Source organism: Saimiri boliviensis, chromosome 4 (genome assembly GCF_048565385.1).
Source record: "Saimiri boliviensis isolate mSaiBol1 chromosome 4, mSaiBol1.pri, whole genome shotgun sequence".
NCBI lineage: Eukaryota > Metazoa > Chordata > Mammalia > Primates > Cebidae > Saimiri > Saimiri boliviensis.
In genome coordinates, this window is record NC_133452.1 from 1141297 (window position 1) to 1148587 (window position 7291).

At 50.1% G+C, this 7291-nt stretch overlaps 1 non-coding gene across 1 annotated transcript; it reads right to left on the reverse strand.

Annotated features, from left to right (window-relative positions):
- Positions 1–5787: 5787 nt before the first annotated feature.
- Positions 5788–5893, reverse strand: LOC120363400 (U6 spliceosomal RNA). The gene has a single exon (XR_005578956.1). It is a non-coding gene; the product is annotated as a U6 spliceosomal RNA (small nuclear RNA).
- Positions 5894–7291: the final 1398 nt, after the last annotated feature.

The following is a 7291-nucleotide window of genomic DNA, read 5'->3' on the forward strand; positions in this document are numbered from 1 at the left end:
GTGAGTGTGAGCGTGTGTGTGCATGTGAGTGCATGTGTGTTTGTGTGTGGTGGATGTGTGACTGTGTGTATGTGTTTTTATGTGTGGTGAGTGTGAGCACGTGTGTGTGTATGAGTGCATGTGCATGTGTGTCACTGGTGCCAAGGGAGCCCGTACCAATGGAAACACAGTGTTGTCCTGAAGCCAATTTGAAAGACAGGAAGGAAGGCCAGGTAAGGGGATGGGCACAGCCTGCTGGGCCGCTAATTGAAGTCCCAAGCACCGCAGCGACCTTGGGCTCTCAGCCCCAGGGATGTGTCCTTGGGCCTTGGGGTGAGTGATGAATGCCCCAGCCAGCAACCTGTGCTGCTGCCTGACCCGCAGAGAGCCATCGTCCCTGCCTGAGCGGGAGGCTGTGGGGTGGGGGTGTGAGGGAGGACAACTCAGGGAGAAGCCCGAGCAGTGCCAGAGCAGCTCGAGGCAAAGGCAGGTTTTCACCTGGCAATGAAGGAGGCTGGGAAGGAGGAAAGGTGGGAGGGACAAAGGAACCCTCAGCCCCAGCCCCTAGCCCAGCTTGTTTGCAGTGTGTCACTACAAAGGACGCTCACCCACCTACCCCTCACCTCGAGGCAGCCCTGGCACATACAGGAAGGAGCTGGTCCGAGAGCACATACGTGGCTGGGGCAGGTGTGAGGGAGCCAGGGAACATTCTCTGTGCGCCAATGCTTCACTCGGGCCAACCTCCCTGCTGCTTCCAGAGGCCCATTTCCTCTTCTTAACCTGAAAAAGCATTCATCTGGCACTCCGACCTTCCCCACACACACATACACACACTCACATGCAGACATCCAGAGACTGAGGCATGCCAAGCGTGCCAGTGTGGGGAAAAGAACCCCATGAGTTCTGTCTGCAGCTATGTTGTTTGCAACAAGGGCACGTGCCATCTCTCAAGTCTGCACACTCCAGGAGTGAAGCCAGTGGTGCTAAAAGGGTGCGGACAAGAGCCAGGACCTGAGCTGCTCCCAGCCCTCTGGAGCCATCGCACTTTGTGTCCTTAGACATTGGCCAAGGCCAGCATGGCCCCTGGTTTGATGACAGGGTAGAAAAATATAAATGAATGGCTGGATTTCCCCCCATTGCTGGGAAACCAGCATTACAGAGACACGAAAGCACGGGTACACCCAGGACGAAGGTCACAGAGAGGGTTTTCAGAGCCCAGTATCTTTGTTTGTGTTTATTGTTGCTAAAAATAAAAGCAAGAAGTTAAACATGAGGAGGCAAAACGATTTCCTCAGGCCAAAGTGTCTAGATGTGGGGCTACTTTCCCATAACATTGCATTCTCCTTGTTAAATATTTAAAACGTAGACACGAGACAGATGGAGTGAGGTGTCCACACCCATGAGAACGTGTGTGTGACGGTATGGTCATATATTAATGTATGTGACTACACTCGGTTAATGTTTATCTAGGAATAAACGAAACAGCCTACAGAACATTAACAACCCATCACTGATTACACAATGCAGTGTCCTCTCAGCAAAAGAAGTGGGTGACTGCAGTGAAGGCAGACAGTAACCTTTCCTGGCAGTTCCAGCCAGTGCTGCCCATAGCATGGGGCACCATGACTGTGAGAAGAATTACCTCCTTCAGGATTGCTGCTGCTCTCTCTGTCTCTGTACCAAAACTTTCCATTTCTCTCGCGCTTTCTCCTTGGTTCAATCTGCTCCTTGCTGACCATCCCCACCTTGGGGCCAGCACCAGCTCTGTGCCTCCATGCAGGGCATCTTTTGTACCAGGTGGTGGGCACAGCGTGGTCATGGGAAATGAAGGCCTGCTCCCTGCTTGGGGAATTGCTGCCACAGATGGCAGGCAAGAAACACAGGGGCTCCTCATGTGTCTTGTTTTGCAACTGGCCCATCATGCCTCGGGGCTCCAGGACAGGTTGTCTAAGTGCTCACATCCTCCGGGAATCCACACACCCTGTGAACAGGGTGCCATTGATCTCAACGCTCAGAAACTGCTGTCATCTTCCCTCACAGAGACGCAGAGCCGTCAGGAGAGGCCTGATGGGCACAGTTCCTGCTATTCCCCCAGACATGTCCCGGGAAAGGGGTCAATCAGGTCCCAAGCCAAAGACATGGGTGTCATCATCACCTGCTTAATTCCAGATTTGTGGCAGGTCCCATGCATTTGGCAAACGTGTATGATCTGAATGCATAGCGAAGTTTAATAACCACTGGCCCGGGGAAGACTCTAACGTAAGAGGTAGACGCTGAAAGCAAAACTCTTAAACATTTAACATCCCAGAGCCTCCTGGAACGCTGGCAAAAGCTACAAACCATTCTCGGAATTATTCCTTTACAAAGGTGCTTAAGCTCTAATTTATATTTTAAAGTACACCAGTTATCATTAACTATGTAATTATATCTTAATATACAGTACTATGTTTCACTGTGCTATTTTGGGCATCCCGTAGAGATGACATTTGGGGTCCTGGTCTAAGGAAAAACAAGCTCACAGTTTGGATGTTCACTGTCAGGGGGAAGGTTTTTAAACCTAAACTCCTGGAGTTATTCCCCAAGTCATCCAGAAAAGTATTAGTCCATTCTCACACTGCGATAAAGATGCTACCAGAGACTGGGTAATTTAGAAAGGAAAGAGGTTTAATTGACTCAGTTGTGCATGGCTGGGGAAGCCACAGGAAACTTACAATCATGTGGAAGTCCAAGGGGAAACAGGCACCTTCTTCCCAAAGCCCTGCCTGGCTGCCCAGGAGGCTGTGACCAGGAGCAGACGCAGTCACAGCCACCCAGTCCCAGCCCACAGATGGCAGCAGCAATGTGAGAGGCAGGGTACATACCCAGCACCTGCCAGCCCTGCCAGGCCCCGCACTAAGGGAGAGGTGGCTCAGATGAGCTCAAGATGCTGCTCAACACTGGGCTGCAAAGAACCTGAACCGGAACTTGTAAGAAAGGACCTGCCCAGATCTTGAAGGCAAGGGAGGGCCAGGGGCCTCTGCACAAGCACCAGAGGCCCCTCCAGAGCAGGGGAAGAAGGAAGCCATGGCCTAGAAAGATAGGGCTGGTGGCCACAGAAGCAGGGAGGCAGTGGTGAGGACTCCTGGCAGCCACACCAGCTGGGAGCCACAGTCCACCCCGGACAGACACATGGAGTGTCGAACGAGCTGGAGCCGCCAGGGCAGGAGGGCTGGAAGTCTGGGTGTGGACAGCTAGCGGCCCTCCTGGCACCTGGCAGCCACCCCAAGCTGGGTCTCTGAAGTCGGGGCTGTGCTCTGGGGAGCCTGTGGGTTCAGGGGATTATGCAGCTCTGGAGCCTGAGAGGGAGGCCTGCGTAGACACCAGCGCTGGGGCTCTGGGCTCAGGACTGTGGCCCGTGGGGGTGGCTGGGGTCCTTCAGCGCTTGCCCAGCCCTTGATTCCCCTCTTTCAACAGCTGCAGGGGAGAATGCCTGCTTCTCTTTGGGCAAAGATGCTGCCTCTGCCTGGGACAGTAGCCAGCAGCCCACCCAGCCCAGGGCAGTGCGCTGAGCAGTGTGACTGACAGGACCCTTCCCATACGCACATAGGCACGCTGCCCCAGGGAACGTGGGTGCACAGGTCTGTGTGAGGGAGGAGGAGGCTCAAGACCTCTACAAAGCAACACTTGAAAAACATCCCATCAACCAGGCTCTGTCCTGTGAAGCAGGAGGAAGAAAACCACAGAGGAAAGGCGCTCAGCTCTTCTGCAGAACCCCATTCAGGCTTCCTGGCCACTGTGCCTGGAGACACCCTGGGCCACCTGGGTCTGGAGGCAGCTGAGGGCCGGCGGGATCCCTGGGAGCTACTGCACACTCCTGTCACCACCCCGGGATGCCCCCACCCCTGCAGAGCATCTCCAGGCTTGGCCATTCCTCCAGTCCTGAACTAAGAAAGCTGAGTGGACCCATTTCCCAAGCCAGCCAGTCACAGCAGGCCCCAGGCCAGCTCCACACATGGACCCTGCCAGCTGTGCAAGGTGTGTTGTCACACATGAGGGAGACATGCTTGGCCTCCCTGCCCCTCGACCTCCTCACCTGGGAAGTGAGAATGGCGATGGTCACTGCTGTGCCCCAGGTGCTGGGCAGGTTTAAACAGGGAGTCCACAAAACATCACGCACCTGGCCAAGGCTCCTAGGATGTGGCTTTGTGTGTAGGTGGTGGTGGAGGCTGCTGCTATGGCAACTCCACCCTCAGGAGCCCTCCCTCCTGAAGCTCTGTGGCCAGGTCAGCCTCAGCACGCCAGGCTCCCTCCACACCCCAGGGCCTGCCTGTCCTCAGATCACATCGTGTTCGATGCAAGGGCTTCAGTCACCACCTTGAAACAGGTGATCCACAAATCCACTTCTCAAAGCTGAGCCTCTGGCTGAGCGCCACACCAATCATCCCTTCCTCACTTCCATGAAAGAGAATCTTATCATTGATTTCTGGCAAATTCTCATTTGCTGTCCAGGAGCAAGCTCAGCACTGGCAGGAGGCTCAGTGGCCTGTGGAGTGTGCGAAAGCTCTGTAGGCAATCGCCAAGGCTCCGTGGCACGCCTCACGTGTGCAGTGACCCTGGGCAGGTGTGCTGTCCCCAGCCACGTGCCTCAGAGTCTGAGAGTTGTGAGTGAGCATGTAAAGTCCCAAGCATGCTATCAGGCAGGACAGCTGCTCCGCGAGTAAAAACTAAACATCAAAATCACCTTTAAAAATGGAACCAAAGTGAGTTCATTTTCCAGTGCCCTAGAAAGGGGTTATATCCAGGGTCTGCTGAGTTACAAAACGTTTCTTCTTTTATGAGCAAAGGTTACAAAGGTTTGCTTCTTTTATAAGCAAATGAAGACCTTTTATACATAATATATATGTATATATATTACGTATGTATATATATACAAGATTTAGTAGTTCTACCCTTTCTGTGCACCAAAACTTTTAATATATAAATACATATTTGTATAAATGCTATTCGAATTTTTTTATTGTACGTTAGGTTCTGGGGAAGATGTGCAGATCATGCAGGATTGTTGCATAGGTACATACATGGCAAGGTGGTTTGCTGCCTTCATCCCCCGTCACTTATATCTGGTATTTCTCCCCTCATTATCCCTCCCCACCCTCCCCACACCCAAAGGCCCTCCCCTAGCCCCCACTACTGTCCACACTGTGTGATGCTCCCCTCCCTGTGTCCACATGTTCTAACTGTTCAGCACCCGCCTATGAGTGACAACATGCAGTGTTTGGTTTTCTGTTTGTGTCAGTTTGCTGAGAATGATGGTTTCCAGATTCATCCATGCCCTATGAAGGACACAAACTCATTTTTTATGGCTTCATAGTATTCCATGGTGTATATATGCCATATTTTCTTTAGCCAGTCTATCTTTGATGGACATTTGGGTTGGTTCCAGGTCTTTGCTATTGTAAACAGTGCTGTAATGAACATACGTGTGCATGTGTCTTTATAATAGAACAATTTATAATTCTTTGGGTTTATATCCTGTAATGGGATTGCTGGGTCAAATGGTATTTCTATTTCTAGGTCTTTGAGGAATCCTCACACTGTCTTCCACAATGGTTGCACTAATGTACACTCCCACCAACAGTGTGAAAACGTTCCTATTTCTCCACATCCTCTCCAGCATCTGTTGTCTCCGGATTTTTTAATAGCCATTCTAACTGGTATGAGATGGTATCTCAGTGTGGTTTTGATTTACATTTCTCTAATGACCAGTGATGATGAGCATTTTACATATGTTTCTTGGCCTCATAGATGTCTTATTTTGTAAAGTGTCTGAAAAACATGGAACACCTGATGAATGTGCGTTCATCCTTGCACAGGGGCCATGCTAATCTTCCCTGCATCATTCCAATTTTAGTATATGTGCTGCCGAAGTGAGCACTAGAATTTTTGATATGCAGAAAGAAGTAGCTACTTATATACAATTATTGCCAATCAGAACATAATGACAATTTAAAGAGAATTGAACACATTATTTTTAATGATAGTTACTGAAGGCTGACTTTAAACACATTTGGGCTATTAAAATGTTAAGTTTAGACCCATTTATTTGCGAGCATTGGAAGAATTTATTTATGAAAATGTGTTTGTATTGTATGCCTTTGAAAACGTTTTGAGGTAGTTGGCAAAAAGTAGACAATGCAAATGGGAATTCAGAAGGGAATGGGTAAGGGAAATATGAGAGAAACTGGCTTTTTAAAAAAGACAAAATCAACATAGTCCTTGCAATCATAAATAAAATTTGGCTCTGAGCTCCCTCACAGCCAAGGCAAAAATGTAAACATGGTTTATCAAAAAACTTTTAGTTTCTATTTCTCAGGAAAATAAAATATGTTCTTAACATTAATTTTCAAGAGAAATTTTTCACATGGTACAAATATAGGGGCATTAGGTACTTCAATAAAGCACAATTTTCTCAACAACCATCTTAAGGTAAATGAAAAACTTGAACTTACATTACTGTGCTTGAAGAAAACTGCTAGTAAAGTTCAGGAAATAATATTCAAGGACAACCATTGAAAGGAGTTCCAGACTAGGTGTGATCACGAATGTTGTGTCACCTTGGTGGGCCATTGTGCCCAGCTGTTTGGTCAACCACCAGTCTAGCTGCCCCTGTGCAGGTGTTTTAAGATGTCATCGACGACTACAATCGATTGACTTTGGGTAGAGCAGGTTCCCGGCCATATGCAGGTAGGGCTTGTCCAGTCATTCACAGGAGTAAAACCTAAGGAAAAGTAAAACTGAGGTTTCCTCGAGGAGTTCTGCCTCAAAAACATAGCACAGAAGCCCAGCCTGACTTCCAGCCTGCCTTGCAGATTTCAGATCTGCCAGCCCCCACTACCACATGAGCCAATTGTGAAAAACAAATCCCTTGAATTATGCATCCAGTTGGTTCTGTTTCTCTGGAGAACCCTGACCGGTAGGCTGGTTGTTCAGGGATTCAGCTTCCAAAAGACCAAGGCACAGGATGCCTGGAGGGGTGATGGAGGCACCTCTGTCAGCGCAAGCAGCTCTCCCTGAGCACCTTGCCTCACCGCTCAGCCTTCAGCAGAAGCCACCAACAGGCAAGCTTTGAGGGGCTGGGGTTCTAATCGGGCTACACACCTGCACATGTCAGCGACCGGAAGCCAAAGGATCATGCAAGTGAAAAGCGGATGGGTGGCCACCGCCCCACTCTCCACCCCTGGGGGGTGACCAGCAAGAACCCCAAACCCTGGGATGCAGTCAGGGTGCTCCGGGAGGCAGCTGTGGGCTAGTCCCAGCGCCAGTACGAGAACGG